This window comes from Haliotis rufescens, unplaced genomic scaffold (assembly GCF_023055435.1).
Source record: "Haliotis rufescens isolate VD_foot unplaced genomic scaffold, xgHalRufe1.0.p SCAF_37, whole genome shotgun sequence".
NCBI classification, from domain to species: Eukaryota; Metazoa; Mollusca; class Gastropoda; order Lepetellida; family Haliotidae; genus Haliotis; species Haliotis rufescens.
The window spans coordinates 2,965,989-2,986,596 of NW_025964079.1; the positions used below are offsets into that span (position 1 = coordinate 2,965,989).

A 20,608-nucleotide genomic window follows, 5' to 3' on the forward strand; every position below is an offset into this window, starting at 1 on the left:
TCCACAAAATTCTGATTGCAAAGGAAAGCAATAAATAAGTGTCTGGAAGTGTGTGGTTGTATTAACCTTCTTCATCTTCTTCATCTTCCTCATCTTCTTCGTCTTCCTCATCTTCGTCTTCTTCCTCATCTTCGTCTTCTTCACGTTTTCTGCGATCTTCATCTTCATCTGGAACATTGACAAAGAACATGTATTGCAAATTTGAAAAAGTTGAATTCATATATAAGATCATGTGTTTAAATCAAGGAACAGAACTGGCCTTCGTTATATTTACAATACTGTTGTGTCATATCAGGATAGCATAATATTACATTCTTCCTTCCACAAAATTCTGATTGCAAAGGAAAGCAATAAATAAGTGTCTGGAAGTGTGTAGTTGTATTAACCTTCTTCATCTTCCTCATCTTCTTCGTCTTCCTCATCTTCTTCGTCTTCCTCATCTTCGTCTTCTTCCTCATCTTCTTCATCTTCCTCATCTTCGTCTTCTTCACGTTTTCTGCGATCTTCATCTTCATCTGGAACATTGACAAAGAACATGTATTGCAAATTTGAAAAAGTTGAATTCATATATAAGATCATGTGTTTCAATCAAGGGACAGAACTGGCCTTCGTTAAATTTACAATACTGTTGTGTCATATCAGGATAGCATAATATTACATTCTTCCTTCCACAAAATTCTGATTGCAAAGGAAAGCAATAAATAAGTGTCTGGAAGTGTGTAGTTGTATTAACCTTCTTCATCTTCCTCATCTTCTTCGTCTTCCTCATCTTCTTCGTCTTCCTCATCTTCGTCTTCTTCCTCATCTTCTTCATCTTCCTCATCTTCGTCTTCTTCACGTTTTCTGCGATCTTCATCTTCATCTGGAACATTGACAAAGAACATGTATTGCAAATTTGAAAAAGTTGAATTCATATATAAGATCATGTGTTTCAATCAAGGGACAGAACTGGCCTTCGTTAAATTTACAATACTGTTGTGTCATATCAGGATAGCATAATATTACATTCTTCCTTCCACAAAATTCTGATTGCAAAGGAAAGCAATAAATAAGTGTCTGGAAGTGTGTGGTTGTATTAACCTTCTTCATCTTCTTCATCTTCCTCATCTTCTTCGTCTTCCTCATCTTCCTCGTCTTCCTCATCTTCGTCTTCTTCCTCATCTTCTTCATCTTCCTCATCTTCGTCTTCTTCACGTTTTCTGCGATCTTCATCTTCATCTGGAACATTGACAAAGAACATGTATTGCAAATTTGAAAAAGTTGAATTCATATATAAGATCATGTGTTTAAATCAAGGGACAGAACTGGCCTTCGTTAAATTTACAATACTGTTGTGTCATATCAGGATAGCATAATATTACATTCTTCCTTCCACAAAATTCTGATTGCAAAGGAAAGCAATAAATAAGTGTCTGGAAGTGTGTGGTTGTATTAACCTTCTTCATCTTCTTCATCTTCCTCATCTTCTTCGTCTTCCTCATCTTCGTCTTCTTCCTCATCTTCGTCTTCTTCACGTTTTCTGCGATCTTCATCTTCATCTGGAACATTGACAAAGAACATGTATTGCAAATTTGAAAAAGTTGAATTCATATATAAGATCATGTGTTTAAATCAAGGAACAGAACTGGCCTTCGTTATATTTACAATACTGTTGTGTCATATCAGGATAGCATAATATTACATTCTTCCTTCCACAAAATTCTGATTGCAAAGGAAAGCAATAAATAAGTGTCTGGAAGTGTGTAGTTGTATTAACCTTCTTCATCTTCCTCATCTTCTTCGTCTTCCTCATCTTCTTCGTCTTCCTCATCTTCGTCTTCTTCCTCATCTTCTTCATCTTCCTCATCTTCGTCTTCTTCACGTTTTCTGCGATCTTCATCTTCATCTGGAACATTGACAAAGAACATGTATTGCAAATTTGAAAAAGTTGAATTCATATATAAGATCATGTGTTTCAATCAAGGGACAGAACTGGCCTTCGTTAAATTTACAATACTGTTGTGTCATATCAGGATAGCATAATATTACATTCTTCCTTCCACAAAATTCTGATTGCAAAGGAAAGCAATAAATAAGTGTCTGGAAGTGTGTAGTTGTATTAACCTTCTTCATCTTCCTCATCTTCTTCGTCTTCCTCATCTTCTTCGTCTTCCTCATCTTCGTCTTCTTCCTCATCTTCTTCATCTTCCTCATCTTCGTCTTCTTCACGTTTTCTGCGATCTTCATCTTCATCTGGAACATTGACAAAGAACATGTATTGCAAATTTGAAAAAGTTGAATTCATATATAAGATCATGTGTTTCAATCAAGGGACAGAACTGGCCTTCGTTAAATTTACAATACTGTTGTGTCATATCAGGATAGCATAATATTACATTCTTCCTTCCACAAAATTCTGATTGCAAAGGAAAGCAATAAATAAGTGTCTGGAAGTGTGTGGTTGTGTTAACCTTCTTCATCTTCTTCATCTTCTTCGTCTTCCTCATCTTCTTCGTCTTCCTCATCTTCTTCATCTTCCTCATCTTCGTCTTCTTCACGTTTTCTGCGATCTTCATCTTCATCTGGAACATTGACAAAGAACATGTATTGCAAATTTGAAAAAGTTGAATTCATATATAAGATCATGTTTTTAAATCAAGGGACAGAACTGGCCTTCGTTAAATTTACAATACTGTTGAGTCATATCAGGATAGCATAATATTACATTCTTCCTTCCACAAAATTCTGATTGCAAAGGAAAGCAATAAATAAGTGTCTGGAAGTGTGTGGTTGTATTAACCTTCTTCATCTTCTTCATCTTCCTCATCTTCTTCGTCTTCCTCATCTTCATCGTCTTCCTCATCTTCGTCTTCTTCCTCATCTTCTTCGTCTTCCTCATCTTCGTCTTCTTCCTCATTTTCTTCATCTTCCTCATCTTCGTCTTCTTCACGTTTTCTGCGATCTTCATCTTCATCTGGAACATTGACAAAGAACATGTATTGCAAATTTGAAAAAGTTGAATTCATATATAAGATCATGTGTTTCAATCAAGGGACAGAACTGGCCTTCGTTAAATTTACAATACTGTTGTGTCATATCAGGATAGCATAATATTACATTCTCCCTTCCACAAAATTCTGATTGCAAAGGAAAGCAATAAATAAGTGTCTGGAAGTGTGTGGTTGTATTAACCTTCTTCATCTTCTTCATCTTCCTCATCTTCTTCGTCTTCCTCATCTTCCTCGTCTTCCTCATCTTCGTCTTCTTCCTCATCTTCTTCATCTTCCTCATCTTCGTCTTCTTCACGTTTTCTGCGATCTTCATCTTCATCTGGAACATTGACAAAGAACATGTATTGCAAATTTGAAAAAGTTGAATTCATATATAAGATCATGTGTTTAAATCAAGGGACAGAACTGGCCTTCGTTAAATTTACAATACTGTTGTGTCATATCAGGATAGCATAATATTACATTCTTCCTTCCACAAAATTCTGATTGCAAAGGAAAGCAATAAATAAGTGTCTGGAAGTGTGTGGTTGTATTAACCTTCTTCATCTTCTTCATCTTCCTCATCTTCTTCGTCTTCCTCATCTTCGTCTTCTTCCTCATCTTCGTCTTCTTCACGTTTTCTGCGATCTTCATCTTCATCTGGAACATTGACAAAGAACATGTATTGCAAATTTGAAAAAGTTGAATTCATATATAAGATCATGTGTTTAAATCAAGGGACAGAACTGGCCTTCGTTAAATTTACAATACTGTTGTGTCATATCAGGATAGCATAATATTACATTCTTCCTTCCACAAAATTCTGATTGCAAAGGAAAGCAATAAATAAGTGTCTGGAAGTGTGTGGTTGTATTAACCTTCTTCATCTTCTTCATCTTCCTCATCTTCTTCGTCTTCCTCATCTTCTTCGTCTTCCTCATCTTCGTCTTCTTCCTCATCTTCTTCATCTTCCTCATCTTCGTCTTCTTCACGTTTTCTGCGATCTTCATCTTCATCTGGAACATTGACAAAGAACATGTATTGCAAATTTGAAAAAGTTGAATTCATATATAAGATCATGTGTTTCAATCAAGGGACAGAACTGGCCTTCGTTAAATTTACAATACTGTTGTGTCATATCAGGATAGCATAATATTACATTCTTCCTTCCACAAAATTCTGATTGCAAAGGAAAGCAATAAATAAGTGTCTGGAAGTGTGTGGTTGTATTAACCTTCTTCATCTTCTTCATCTTCCTCATCTTCTTCGTCTTCCTCATCTTCGTCTTCTTCCTCATCTTCTTCATCTTCCTCATCTTCGTTTTCTTCACGTTTTCTGCGATCTTCATCTTCATCTGGAACATTGACAAAGAAGATGTATTGCAAATTTGAAAAAGTTGAATTCATATATAAGATCATGTGTTTCAATCAAGGGACAGAACTGGCCTTCGTTAAATTTACAATACTGTTGTGTCATATCAGGATAGCATAATATTACATTCTTCCTTCCACAAAATTCTGATTGCAAAGGAAAGCAATAAATAAGTGTCTGGAAGTGTGTGGTTGTATTAACCTTCTTCATCTTCCTCATCTTCTTCGTCTTCCTCATCTTCTTCGTCTTCCTCATCTTCTTCATCTTCCTCATCTTCGTCTTCTTCACGTTTTCTGCGATCTTCATCTTCATCTGGAACATTGACAAAGAACATGTATTGCAAATTTGAAAAAGTTGAATTCATATATAAGATCATGTGTTTAAATCAAGGAACAGAACTGGCCTTCGTTATATTTACAATACTGTTGTGTCATATCAGGATAGCATAATATTACATTCTTCCTTCCACAAAATTCTGATTGCAAAGGAAAGCAATAAATAAGTGTCTGGAAGTGTGTAGTTGTATTAACCTTCTTCATCTTCTTCATCTTCCTCATCTTCTTCGTCTTCCTCATCTTCTTCGTCTTCCTCATCTTCGTCTTCTTCCTCATCTTCTTCATCTTCCTCATCTTCGTCTTCTTCACGTTTTCTGCGATCTTCATCTTCACCTGGAACATTGACAAAGAACATGTATTGCAAATTTGAAAAAGTTGAATTCATATATAAGATCATGTGTTTCAATCAAGGGACAGAACTGGCCTTCGTTAAATTTACAATACTGTTGTGTCATATCAGGATAGCATAATATTACATTCTTCCTTCCACAAAATTCTGATTGCAAAGGAAAGCAATAAATAAGTGTCTGGAAGTGTGTGGTTGTATTAACCTTCTTCATCTTCTTCATCTTCCTCATCTTCTTCGTCTTCCTCATCTTCTTCGTCTTCCTCATCTTCGTCTTCTTCCTCATCATCTTCATCTTCCTCATCTTCGTCTTCTTCACGTTTTCTGCGATCTTCATCTTCACCTGGAACATTGACAAAGAACATGTATTGCAAATTTGAAAAAGTTGAATTCATATATAAGATCATGTGTTTAAATCAAGGGACAGAACTGGCCTTCGTTAAATTTACAATACTGTTGTGTCATATCAGGATAGCATAATATTACATTCTTCCTTCCACAAAATTCTGATTGCAAAGGAAAGCAATAAATAAGTGTCTGGAAGTGTGTGGTTGTATTAACCTTCTTCATCTTCCTCATCTTCCTCATCTTCTTCGTCTTCCTCATCTTCTTCGTCTTCCTCATCTTCGTCTTCTTCCTCATCTTCTTCATCTTCCTCATCTTCGTCTTCTTCACGTTTTCTGCGATCTTCATCTTCATCTGGAACATTGACAAAGAACATGTATTGCAAATTTGAAAAAGTTGAATTCATATATAAGATCATGTGTTTCAATCAAGGGACAGAACTGGCCTTCGTTAAATTTACAATACTGTTGTGTCATATCAGGATAGCATAATATTACATTCTTCCTTCCACAAAATTCTGATTGCAAAGGAAAGCAATAAATAAGTGTCTGGAAGTGTGTGGTTGTATTAACCTTCTTCATCTTCTTCATCTTCCTCATCTTCTTCGTCTTCCTCATCTTCTTCGTCTTCCTCATCTTCGTCTTCTTCACGTTTTCTGCGATCTTCATCTTCATCTGGAACATTGACAAAGAACATGTATTGCAAATTTGAAAAAGTTGAATTCATATATAAGATCATGTGTTTCAATCAAGGAACAGAACTGGCCTTCGTTAAATTTACAATACTGTTGTGTCTTATCAGGATAGCATAATATTACATTCTTCCTTCCACAAAATTCTGATTGCAAAGGAAAGCAATAAATAAGTGTCTGGAAGTGTGTGGTTGTATTAACCTTCTTCATCTTCTTCATCTTCCTCATCTTCTTCGTCTTCCTCATCTTCTTCGTCTTCCTCATCTTCGTCTTCTTCCTCATCTTCTTCATCTTCCTCATCTTCGTCTTCTTCACGTTTTCTGCGATCTTCATCTTCATCTGGAACATTGACAAAGAACATGTATTGCAAATTTGAAAAAGTTGAATTCATATATAAGATCATGTGTTTCAATCAAGGGACAGAACTGGCCTTCGTTAAATTTACAATACTGTTGTGTCATATCAGGATAGCATAATATTACATTCTTCCTTCCACAAAATTCTGATTGCAAAGGAAAGCAATAAATAAGTGTCTGGAAGTGTGTGGTTGTATTAACCTTCTTCATCTTCTTCATCTTCCTCATCTTCTTCGTCTTCCTCATCTTCTTCGTCTTCCTCATCTTCGTCTTCTTCCTCATCTTCTTCATCTTCCTCATCTTCGTCTTCCTCACGTTTTCTGCGATCTTCATCTTCCTCTGGAACATTGACAAAGAAGATGTATTGCAAATTTGAAAAAGTTGAATTCATATATAAGATCATGTGTTTAAATCAAGGGACAGAACTGGGCTTTGTTAAATTTACAATACTGTTGTGTCACATCAGGATAGCATAATATTACATTCTTCCTTCCACAAAATTCTGATTGCAAAGGAAAGCAATAAATAAGTGTCTGGAAGTGTGTGGTTGTATTAACCTTCTTCATCTTCTTCATCTTCCTCATCTTCTTCGTCTTCCTCATCTTCTTCGTCTTCCTCATCTTCGTCTTCTTCCTCATCTTCTTCATCTTCCTCATCTTCGTCTTCTTCACGTTTTCTGCGATCTTCATCTTCATCTGGAACATTGACAAAGAAGATGTATAGCAAATTTGAAAAAGTTGAATTCATATATAAGATCATGTGTTTCAATCAAGGGACAGAACTGGCCTTCGTTAAATTTACAATACTGTTGTGTCATATCAGGATAGCATAATATTACATTCTTCCTTCCACAAAATTCTGATTGCAAAGGAAAGCAATAAATAAGTGTCTGGAAGTGTGTGGTTGTATTAACCTTCTTCATCTTCTTCATCTTCCTCATCTTCTTCGTCTTCCTCATCTTCTTCGTCTTCCTCATCTTCGTCTTCTTCCTCATCTTCTTCATCTTCCTCATCTTCGTCTTCTTCACGTTTTCTGCGATCTTCATCTTCATCTGGAACATTGACAAAGAACATGTATTGCAAATTTGAAAAAGTTGAATTCATATATAAGATCATGTGTTTCAATCAAGGGACAGAACTGGCCTTCGTTAAATTTACAATACTGTTGTGTCATATCAGGATAGCATAATATTACATTCTTCCTTCCACAAAATTCTGATTGCAAAGGAAAGCAATAAATAAGTGTCTGGAAGTGTGTGGTTGTATTAACCTTCTTCATCTTCTTCATCTTCCTCATCTTCTTCGTCTTCCTCATCTTCTTCGTCTTCCTCATCTTCGTCTTCTTCACGTTTTCTGCGATCTTCATCTTCATCTGGAACATTGACAAAGAACATGTATTGCAAATTTGAAAAAGTTGAATTCATATATAAGATCATGTGTTTCAATCAAGGAACAGAACTGGCCTTCGTTAAATTTACAATACTGTTGTGTCATATCAGGATAGCATAATATTACATTCTTCCTTCCACAAAATTCTGATTGCAAAGGAAAGCAATAAATAAGTGTCTGGAAGTGTGTGGTTGTATTAACCTTCTTCATCTTCTTCATCTTCCTCATCTTCTTCGTCTTCCTCATCTTCTTCGTCTTCCTCATCTTCGTCTTCTTCCTCATCTTCTTCATCTTCCTCGTCTTCGTCTTCTTCACGTTTTCTGCGATCTTCATCTTCATCTGGAACATTGACAAAGAACATGTATTGCAAATTTGAAAAAGTTGAATTCATATATAAGATCATGTGTTTCAATCAAGGGACAGAACTGGCCTTCGTTAAATTTACAATACTGTTGTGTCATATCAGGATAGCATAATATTACATTCTTCCTTCCACACAATTCTGATTGCAAAGGAAAGCAATAAATAAGTGTCTGGAAGTGTGTGGTTGTATTAACCTTCTTCATCTTCTTCATCTTCCTCATCTTCTTCGTCTTCCTCATCTTCTTCGTCTTCCTCATCTTCGTCTTCTTCCTCATCTTCTTCATCTTCCTCATCTTCGTCTTCCTCACGTTTTCTGCGATCTTCATCTTCCTCTGGAACATTGACAAAGAAGATGTATTGCAAATTTGAAAAAGTTGAATTCATATATAAGATCATGTGTTTAAATCAAGGGACAGAACTGGGCTTCGTTAAATTTACAATACTGTTGTGTCATATCAGGATAGCATAATATTACATTCTTCCTTCCACAAAATTCTGATTACAAAGGAAGGCAATAAATAAGTGTCTGGAAGTGTGTGGTTGTATTAACCTTCTTCATCTTCTTCATCTTCCTCATCTTCTTCGTCTTCCTCATCTTCTTCGTCTTCCTCATCTTCGTCTTCTTCCTCATCTTCTTCATCTTCCTCATCTTCGTCTTCTTCACGTTTTCTGCGATCTTCATCTTCATCTGGAACATTGACAAAGAACATGTATTGCAAATTTGAAAAAGTTGAATTCATATATAAGATCATGTGTTTAAATCAAGGGACAGAACTGGCCTTCGTTAAATTTACAATACTGTTGTGTCATATCAGGATAGCATAATATTACATTCTTCCTTCCACAAAATTCTGATTGCAAAGGAAAGCAATAAATAAGTGTCTGGAAGTGTGTGGTTGTATTAACCTTCTTCATCTTCTTCATCTTCTTCGTCTTCCTCATCTTCGTCTACTTCCACATCTTCTTCATCTTCCTCATCTTCGTCTTCTTCACGTTTTCTGCTATCTTCATCTTCATCTGGAACATTGACAAAGAACATGTATTGCAAATTTGAAAAGTTGAATTCATATATAAGATCATGGGTTTAAATCAAGGAACAGAACTGGTCTTCGTTAAATTTACAATACTGTTGTGTCATATCAGGATAGCATAATATTACATTCTTCCTTCCACAAAATTCTGATTGCAAAGGAAAGCAATAAATAAGTGTCTGGAAGTGTGTGGTTGTATTAACCTTCTTCATCTTCTTCATCTTCCTCATCTTCTTCGTCTTCCTCATCTTCTTCGTCTTCCTCATCTTCGTCTTCTTCCTCATCTTCTTCATCTTCCTCATCTTCGTCTTCTTCACGTTTTCTGCTATCTTCATCTTCCTCTGGAACATTGACAAAGAACATGTATTGTAAATGTGAAAAAGTTGAATTCATATATAAGATCATGTGTTTAAATCAAGGGACAGAACTGGCCTTCGTTAAATTTACAATACTGTTGAGTCATATCAGGATAGCATAATATTACATTCTTCCTTCCACAAAATTCTGATTGCAAAGGAAAGCAATAAATAAGTGTCTCGAAGTGTGCGGTTGTATTAACCTTCTTCATCTTCTTCATCTTCCTCATCTTCTTCGTCTTCCTCATCTTCGTCTTCTTCCTCATCTTCTTCATCTTCCTCATCTTCGTCTTCTTCACGTTTTCTGCGATCTTCATCTTCATCTGGAACATTGACAAAGAACATGTATTGCAAATTTGAAAAAGTTGAATTCATATATAAGATCATGTGTTTCAATCAAGGGACAGAACTGGCCTTCGTTAAATTTACAATACTGTTGTGTCATATCAGGATAGCATAATATTACATTCTTCCTTCCACAAAATTCTGATTGCAAAGGAAAGCAATAAATAAGTGTCTGGAAGTGTGTGGTTGTATTAACCTTCTTCATCTTCTTCATCTTCTTCGTCTTCCTCATCTTCTTCGTCTTCCTCATCTTCTTCATCTTCCTCATCTTCGTCTTCTTCACGTTTTCTGCGATCTTCATCTTCATCTGGAACATTGACAAAGAACATGTATTGCAAATTTGAAAAAGTTGAATTCATATATAAGATCATGTGTTTCAATCAAGGAACAGAACTGGCCTTCGTTAAATTTACAATACTGTTGTGTCATATCAGGATAGCATAATATTACATTCTTCCTTCCACAAAATTCTGATTGCAAAGGAAAGCAATAAATAAGTGTCTGGAAGTGTGTGGTTGTATTAACCTTCTTCATCTTCTTCATCTTCCTCATCTTCTTCGTCTTCCTCATCTTCTTCGTCTTCCTCATCTTCGTCTTCTTCCTCATCTTCTTCATCTTCCTCGTCTTCGTCTTCTTCACGTTTTCTGCGATCTTCATCTTCATCTGGAACATTGACAAAGAACATGTATTGCAAATTTGAAAAAGTTGAATTCATATATAAGATCATGTGTTTCAATCAAGGGACAGAACTGGCCTTCGTTAAATTTACAATACTGTTGTGTCATATCAGGATAGCATAATATTACATTCTTCCTTCCACACAATTCTGATTGCAAAGGAAAGCAATAAATAAGTGTCTGGAAGTGTGTGGTTGTATTAACCTTCTTCATCTTCTTCATCTTCCTCATCTTCTTCGTCTTCCTCATCTTCTTCGTCTTCCTCATCTTCGTCTTCTTCCTCATCTTCTTCATCTTCCTCATCTTCGTCTTCCTCACGTTTTCTGCGATCTTCATCTTCCTCTGGAACATTGACAAAGAAGATGTATTGCAAATTTGAAAAAGTTGAATTCATATATAAGATCATGTGTTTAAATCAAGGGACAGAACTGGGCTTCGTTAAATTTACAATACTGTTGTGTCATATCAGGATAGCATAATATTACATTCTTCCTTCCACAAAATTCTGATTACAAAGGAAGGCAATAAATAAGTGTCTGGAAGTGTGTGGTTGTATTAACCTTCTTCATCTTCTTCATCTTCCTCATCTTCTTCGTCTTCCTCATCTTCTTCGTCTTCCTCATCTTCGTCTTCTTCCTCATCTTCTTCATCTTCCTCATCTTCGTCTTCTTCACGTTTTCTGCGATCTTCATCTTCATCTGGAACATTGACAAAGAACATGTATTGCAAATTTGAAAAAGTTGAATTCATATATAAGATCATGTGTTTAAATCAAGGGACAGAACTGGCCTTCGTTAAATTTACAATACTGTTGTGTCATATCAGGATAGCATAATATTACATTCTTCCTTCCACAAAATTCTGATTGCAAAGGAAAGCAATAAATAAGTGTCTGGAAGTGTGTGGTTGTATTAACCTTCTTCATCTTCTTCATCTTCTTCGTCTTCCTCATCTTCGTCTACTTCCACATCTTCTTCATCTTCCTCATCTTCGTCTTCTTCACGTTTTCTGCTATCTTCATCTTCATCTGGAACATTGACAAAGAACATGTATTGCAAATTTGAAAAGTTGAATTCATATATAAGATCATGGGTTTAAATCAAGGAACAGAACTGGTCTTCGTTAAATTTACAATACTGTTGTGTCATATCAGGATAGCATAATATTACATTCTTCCTTCCACAAAATTCTGATTGCAAAGGAAAGCAATAAATAAGTGTCTGGAAGTGTGTGGTTGTATTAACCTTCTTCATCTTCTTCATCTTCCTCATCTTCTTCGTCTTCCTCATCTTCTTCGTCTTCCTCATCTTCGTCTTCTTCCTCATCTTCTTCATCTTCCTCATCTTCGTCTTCTTCACGTTTTCTGCTATCTTCATCTTCCTCTGGAACATTGACAAAGAACATGTATTGTAAATGTGAAAAAGTTGAATTCATATATAAGATCATGTGTTTAAATCAAGGGACAGAACTGGCCTTCGTTAAATTTACAATACTGTTGAGTCATATCAGGATAGCATAATATTACATTCTTCCTTCCACAAAATTCTGATTGCAAAGGAAAGCAATAAATAAGTGTCTCGAAGTGTGCGGTTGTATTAACCTTCTTCATCTTCTTCATCTTCCTCATCTTCTTCGTCTTCCTCATCTTCGTCTTCTTCCTCATCTTCTTCATCTTCCTCATCTTCGTCTTCTTCACGTTTTCTGCGATCTTCATCTTCATCTGGAACATTGACAAAGAACATGTATTGCAAATTTGAAAAAGTTGAATTCATATATAAGATCATGTGTTTCAATCAAGGGACAGAACTGGCCTTCGTTAAATTTACAATACTGTTGTGTCATATCAGGATAGCATAATATTACATTCTTCCTTCCACAAAATTCTGATTGCAAAGGAAAGCAATAAATAAGTGTCTGGAAGTGTGTGGTTGTATTAACCTTCTTCATCTTCTTCATCTTCTTCGTCTTCCTCATCTTCTTCGTCTTCCTCATCTTCTTCATCTTCCTCATCTTCGTCTTCTTCACGTTTTCTGCGATCTTCATCTTCATCTGGAACATTGACAAAGAAGATGTATTGCAAATTTGAAAAAGTTGAATTCATATATAAGATCATGTGTTTAAATCAAGGGACAGAACTGGCCTTCGTTAAATTTACAATACTGTTGTGTCATATCAGGATAGCATAATATTACATTCTTCCTTCCACAAAATTCTGATTGCAAAGGAAAGCAATAAATAAGTGTCTGGAAGTGTGTGGTTGTATTAACCTTCTTCATCTTCTTCATCTTCCTCATCTTCTTCGTCTTCCTCATCTTCTTCATCTTCCTCATCTTCGTCTTCTTCCTCGTCTTCTTCATCTTCCTCATCTTCGTCTTCTTCACGTTTTCTGCGATCTTCATCTTCATCTGGAACATTGACAAAGAACATGTATTGCAAATTTGAAAAAGTTGAAGTCATATATAAGATCATGTGTTTAAATCAAGGGACAGAACTGGCCTTCGTTAAATTTACAATACTGTTGTGTCATATCAGGATAGCATAATATTACATTCTTCCTTCCACAAAATTCTGATTGCAAAGGAAAGCAATAAATAAGTGTCTGGAAGTGTGTGGTTGTATTAACCTTCTTCATCTTCTTCATCTTCTTCGTCTTCCTCATCTTCTTCGTCTTCCTCATCTTCTTCATCTTCCTCATCTTCGTCTTCACGTTTTCTGCGATCTTCATCTTCATCTGGAACATTGACAAAGAACATGTATTGCAAATTTGAAAAAGTTGAATTCATATATAAGATCATGTGTTTAAATCAAGGAACAGAACTGGCCTTCGTTATATTTACAATATTGTTGTGTCATATCAGGATAGCATAATATTACATTCTTCCTTCCACAAAATTCTGATTGCAAAGGAAAGCAATAAATAAGTGTCTGGAAGTGTGTGGTTGTATTAACCTTCTTCATCTTCTTCATCTTCCTCATCTTCTTCGTCTTCCTCATCTTCTTCGTCTTCGTCTTCTTCCTCATCTTCTTCATCTTCCTCATCTTCGTATTCTTCACGTTTTCTGCTATCTTCATCTTCATCTGGAACATTGACAAAGAACATGTATTGCAAATTTGAAAAAGTTGAATTCATATATAAGATCATGTGTTTCAATCAAGGGACAGAACTGGCCTTCGTTAAATTTACAATACTGTTGTGTCATATCAGGATAGCATAATATTACATTCTTCCTTCCACAAAATTCTGATTGCAAAGGAAAGCAATAAATAAGTGTCTGGAAGTGTGTGGTTGTATTAACCTTCTTCATCTTCTTCATCTTCCTCATCTTCTTCATCTTCCTCATCTTCTTCATCTTCCTCATCTTCTTCGTCTTCCTCATCTTCGTCTTCTTCCTCATCTTCTTCATCTTCCTCATCTTCGTCTTCTTCACGTTTTCTGCTATCTTCATCTTCATCTGGAACATTGACAAAGAACATGTATTGCAAATTTGAAAAAGTTGAATTCATATATAAGATCATGTGTTTCAATCAAGGGACAGAACTGGCCTTCGTTAAATTTACAATACTGTTGTGTCATATCAGGATAGCATAATATTACATTCTTCCTTCCACAAAATTCTGATTGCAAAGGAAAGCAATAAATAAGTGTCTGGAAGTGTGTGGTTGTATTAACCTTCTTCATCTTCTTCATCTTCTTCGTCTTCCTCATCTTCTTCGTCTTCCTCATCTTCGTCTTCTTCACGTTTTCTGCGATCTTCATCTTCATCTGGAACATGTATTGCAAATTTGAAAAAGTTGCATCTGTATATAAGATTATGTGATTAAATCAAGGAACAGAACTGGCCTTCGTTATATTTACAATACTGTTGTGTCATATCAGGATAGCATTATATTACATTCTTCCTTGAAAAGTTAGAAAATTGTGAACAATGTCACAAAATTCTGATTGGAAAGGAAAACAATAAATAAGTGTCTGGAAGTGTGTGGTTGTATTAACCTTCTTCATCTTCTTCGTCTTCCTCATCTTCTTCGTCTTCCTCATCTTCGTCTTCTTCACGTTTTCTGCGATCTTCATCTTCATCTGGAACATTGACACGGAACTTGTATTGTAAATGTGAAAAAGTTCCATACATATATAAGATTATGTGTTTAAATCAAAGAACAGAAATGGCCTTTGTTATATTTACAATACTGTTGTGTCATATCAGGATGGCATAATATTACATTGTCCCCTGAAAAGCTAGAATTTTTTTAACAATGCCACACAATTCTGATTGAAAGGAAAACAATAAATAAGTGTCTTGAAGTGTGTGGTTGTATTAACCTTCTTCATCTTCCTCATCTTCTTCGTCTTCCTCACGTTTTCGTCGTTCTTCGTCTTCATCTTCTTCTTCTTTTAGAACTTTAATCAGAAAATTGTTTTGCAAATTTGAAGACATTGCATTTATAACATCATGTGTCTAAATCACAGTACATAACTGGCATCCCTAACTACAGAGTATAAATGAATATATACACATATCCTGTCTTCTTGCAGTTGAATTTCTTGAAATGATCATGACGAAGGAAAACAATTGTAAATTTGGAGGATTTATAATCGTCTTCGTCTTTATCTTTGTTTAAAACAATTTTGGGAAAAGTGAGTAATAAATACTAAGAAATCCATTTAGCTTTACATGAGGAAGATTACTGACCAGACTAATATCTGCAAGAATACAGTTTCATATAAAAGATAAAAAATATCCTTTGACCACCAGTTGGAATTTCTTTGGAATGACAGAAATTCCGATTCTGTAAGGAAACAATAAATAACTACATGGAAGTATGCGTTAGTAATATCAACCTTTTTCGTCTTCGTCTACTTCTTCTTCTTCATCTTCTTCGTCTTCCCCATCTTCGTCTTCTTCTTCTTCTTCTAAAACAATGATACGGAAAACGTATTGCAAATCTGAAGAAGTTGCATCATACGTTTAAATCAAACAACAGGACCGGCCTTTGATATATCTGCACACCAACAGTGCCATATCGCGACAATATCTATCCTTTCTCCCACATCTTTGTCTTCATCTATGAGTGTTTGAAAATTGTCGATCTTAATACATCACAAACAAACAGTGCTGTATCAAGGAAAAATGTATCATAACAAACGTTTATGGAAGTCTAAGGAAACTGCGTTCTGAAACTCTATTTCTAAAAGCAAGAAAAGAAGCAGCTTTTTTAGACACTGTTTGCACTTCCATGTTTTGGTGTTATTTAGCAAATCAATAAGTTTCTAGAGTATATGTGTATGTATCCTCCTGGCATTGTCGCTGGGTCGCTAACATCAAATGCGTGCTATGTATATTGACCTTAATACCATATTATTGTTCGTTTTTTCCATAATGATTTCTGTCAAGGTCATTATAAAACACTGATTACAGAGTGCATATTATCCAATGGCATGCAAATACAAAGTAATTCTTACCAAGCATTTTGATATCTCGGTCTACCTCACCATCTAAAACAAAACAGTTATAATTCAACTGAAATCATAGCATGGGAGATACTAGTACACAATGTCAACGCCATAATAATCGATTTTGTGCTGATACATTTTAGGCAAAAGGAAAAATAGTGGTGATAATATTATTCTCCTGACTCACAAAAGTCATTCGAATTTCCCATGGATTCAGATTAAACAATGCATGACTAGACAAACGAAACAAAAGATTTAATAGTAACCGTCTGCCTGTAGTATTACGGATCACATCATAATGAAGCGACACCTATTGACTGACTTCAATATTTCTCACCTTACATACTAATATATATATCGCAAGTTCCAAAGGTTTATCTCAATTCTTAACATAATCAAGGAAGGAGACTTTTTGCATTCATGGAAACTATTTGAGACAATTAGAACTTATAGCGTGGGGATGCTCAAACCTCAAATGATTTGCTTGAAATCTTGCAATCTCAGAAGAGAACCAACTTCAATCAATTCTTTCAAAATAGTTGATGTTTCCACAATGTAAAACACTTTCGAACGCGAGAAGGTTAAGGAAAACCTCACGTCCCTGTCGTCAAAGTTTGAGGACAATTTGTTAAAAATAGCAGCAATTGTCATCTGATGTTTACTGAGAAAACAATTTATGAAACTGCTGGACATCCTCATAAATGACATCAGTGTGTAACCTCGGGAAAGGACATGGGTGAGAAGTAGCCATTCCAATGGGCACTAATTGTGTCCCCCTTCTTGTTGATCTGTTCTTTTATGCATATGAATAGGAATTTCAAAACCAAACCAAGGAAATTTGGCCAAAAATTGTGACAAAAAGCGTCCAATAACAGTCAAATTGCCTCTTCCCTTTCATTGATTTATCCTCCTGATCTGGTAATACAAGTTTGATTTATGCGATTCGGAGATTCAGAGTGACAATAAATTTACCACAAGGCTGAATGACAAGAGGGATGACAAGAGGGATAACCTTTTGGTGCCTACATTTCACAAATGTTGAGCTACATTATCGTCTACAAAGATTTTTAAAAAATCATCATAATACTATTGCTCAATAATTTGCTTTAAGGTTGAAACATTTTAGGCCTTTGTAAAGTTTTTGAAACGTTTTATGTTTATGTGGATGACATGTCCTTATGCGACACACCAATAACCATTATGATGTCCAATGCGGTTCCCTTTTTGACTTGAACTATATGTTCCCTTGTTTTAGGTGAACACTTGCCTTGCTTTGCATATGTTTGTGATGGGAACCACCAGTGGGGTGGGGTATGTTCACCTTTTCGAGAACACCCAGTATCAACACTATAGTATTGTGGTCCCTATACACATGTTTAAGAAATAGTCGGAGTGGTACGATGGACTTTGCTTTTAGCAGTGATTTCTCATGATTATGGAAAGGGTTCTTGTCGCTTTATTTTTTCAGAATGAATATGCCTTAAGAACAAAAAATGATCAGCTTATTCCTAACGGAATGAATGGTTCACAAAACGGAATGAATCGCAAACTTATAAGGTACTTAATGGTTCACTTGCAACTTAATGAATGGAGGGCCTTAAGAATAAAGATGTGATTGGCTTAAAGGTGCACTGATCTCTGACAATTCACAGGGTTGGTTGGTTTGTTGGTTTGTTGTTTAACGCCGCACTCAGCAATATTCCAGCGGTCTGTAAATAATCGAGTCTGGACCAGACAATCCAGTGATTAATATCATGAGCATCCATCCACGCAATTGGGATCGATGACATGCATCAACCAAGTCAGCGAGCCTGACTACCCGATCCCGTTGTCGCCTTTTACGACAAGTATAGTTGCCTTTTACTGCAAGCATGGGTTGCTGAAGACCTATTCTATCCCGGATCTAATTCACAGGGACTCGTTGTTGCCTTTGTCTTTTCCCGTTTATACCTAGCATAATTAGTCTTTTGTGGTGTTTTTAAGCCCTTCTTAATAATTTTTAGTTAATCTGTTAAATAGATGGACAGATTTTGCAGTCAATTTGTATAATTTAGACATTTTATAAATTGTCTATATAAATGAATCGATTTTTACACATTGTATGTGGCATATACATGCCTACAAACGTAGGGGCTCGTGAAAACAACGACTTAGTGTTGTCTGTCTCACGTCAAAGAACTTCCTAACGATAACGTTGAGGAACAAGAATGATTCTGTTCAATGCTACAGCAAATGAATGAAAACAAAATGTCGTAATTACAACTGACCAACGTTATGTAATTTCGCAAATATATGGGTGTATTCCGACTGCTTTAGTAAACCTATACATATAAACGTTTACTTTTGACAAATCCACTGTGAAATATAACAGTTTTTAATCAATCAACGTATTTTTGGTTAATCCTTTGATGGATGTCTTTTTTGTAACTCAACTGATTATTCCACACAAGCAGCGCTGTCACGTGCGTATTACACAACACACCCTTCACCCCACTTCAGACCTGGATTTATAAGCAAATCTAAGATTGAATAATTCCCTAAGAGACAAGTTATCCCAAATGTGAACCTTTGTCAGGTAATCTGAGTGGTGCTACTCCTTATTATTCCTGTAATATATTAATTAACTGAGCATCAAGTGAATGACGACAAATACACCAGCGTAACGTTACACTATGAAACATGGATGACAACAAGGGAGTAGTAATTGTAGTAATTGTTGCATTATGATTGAGACTCCCAGGACGCCCTGCCCAGTCAGACCCACCCAGGACTTTTCGGAGAATGTGTAAAATCCCTCACACTGCAGCCTCCTGCATTGCCCAGATTGTCAAAAGGACTGTTTTCCTGGCAGCAAACTCTACCCATACCAGTCAACAGATTGGGAAGTACCAAACCCAAGGCACCGACAACAATGGGGAATCGGACATGTTTGTACTTGGGATGCAAGCATGATAATTCGAAAGCGAGGGCGCATATGTGCTATGTTTTTCCTCAATCTTGTCAATCACAGTAGTGTCAAAAGGGACGGAAAATTCAATGACACAAATGATTTCATTGGATTTATCAAAAAGGACAAGATCGGGTTTTTTTTGGCTTGATCGGGTTTGAGGGTGCATACGGACCTATTCCACAGAATTTGGTATTTATCATTTTACATGATGCCCGCTACATATTCTGGGTCGTAACGTGGTGGGCCTGTGTCAAAACCACACATATGGGGAAGACGATAATAAAATGATCGAGCCACACCATCATGTTGCTCATCTTCTCATAAATTCGATGTAATGGTTGTTCAGAAAGCCTCTACTTGAAAAACAGAGTCTTTGCCGATCTGATATGGCACTTCGTTGTTTGACACTCATTTCTGTACCGCCCCGAAGTACAGAACCATCAACCAAAACATATTGACAATGAGATTATGTCCCACATACTTGGCTCGTTTAAGAAAACTGTGGAATGGCAGTCAGATTGTCTTTATTCTGAGTCCATTTGAAAAGGTCTAATGTTTTATGAAATTCGGTTTTATCTAGACATAACTGTAACCCTTGTATTTGCTATCAACGTAATTGTACGTTAGCACAATCCTTGGATATTATCAATGAATGTAACTCACCGTCCTCAGATCTTGTTTGTTGCACATGTTCATAACGTAGGGCACTATTGGCAGCCCCATAGCTGCTAGTTGCCAACACCACCAGAAGAATCTGAAGCAGCATCTTTAGTCGTCGGTGCCTTTGTCTGATGGAATTGGTGGATGCTAGCAACTTTATATATACAGTAGTGTTCAGGACATGTATACCATTCTTGCAGCAGGTGGGTCGTAAAGACGACATTATTATTCACGATTATGTTGATAAGATTACATAGATACGATACTAATAAAACTTAAATTTCATTACTAAAAAAATTAAATGCTGATCATAACACATACAATGTGTCAACATCGACACTCGCAATTTCCTCATCCATTGCCTGAAGCCATTATATTGCAGGAATATTGCTAAAAGCGGCGTAAAACCATACTCCCTCACTCACTCTTTATCTATCATTTATTAGCAGCGTGAATTGATGCGCACTCACACTTAAATTCATCGCTCTTATCAAGCTGAATATCACATCAGAAAAATGAAATTATGCACAGATAGCTGGCTTGATATCAGTTTATATGTTCAAATATGATGACAGAGCATCAAAAAGTACCGTCTGAACGATATATTTACCGCACCGAAAATACTTTAAAAATCATTGGTTATTTGGTGCATACCAACCGGTACCTGGCCTTCTTAACATGATATAGTGGCGTTCATTGGCGCCAAATAAACAAAACCCGAATTGTTTATGAAACTTAAAATACAATTTGCAAAATGATGTTCAAGTAATCAATGTCAGGAGATGCCTTAAATACCGTTTGATATACCCTGTGCTTCTCGTGTTGGCTTACCACACACTTCCTCTATTGGTACGACTTGTTAGGTATATTGGTTTCCCAGTCGTAGTTGGGTTTGAATATTGTTAAAGCGATGTAAATAAAAACGACAGAACACTTTCAATAATAATAACAACAACAACAACAACAACAATAT

The 20,608-nt window shown here is 35.9% G+C and overlaps 1 long non-coding RNA gene across 1 annotated transcript; it reads right to left on the reverse strand.

The window, feature by feature from the left end:
• Positions 1–15,443: 15,443 nt before the first annotated feature.
• LOC124144357 lies at positions 15,444–19,752 on the reverse strand. Its single transcript, XR_006862399.2, has 3 exons — positions 19,639–19,752; positions 16,035–16,067; positions 15,444–15,485 (listed from the first exon to the last, which is right to left on the reverse strand). It is a non-coding gene; the product is annotated as an uncharacterized LOC124144357 (long non-coding RNA).
• Between the last annotated feature and the right edge of the window lie 856 nt (positions 19,753–20,608).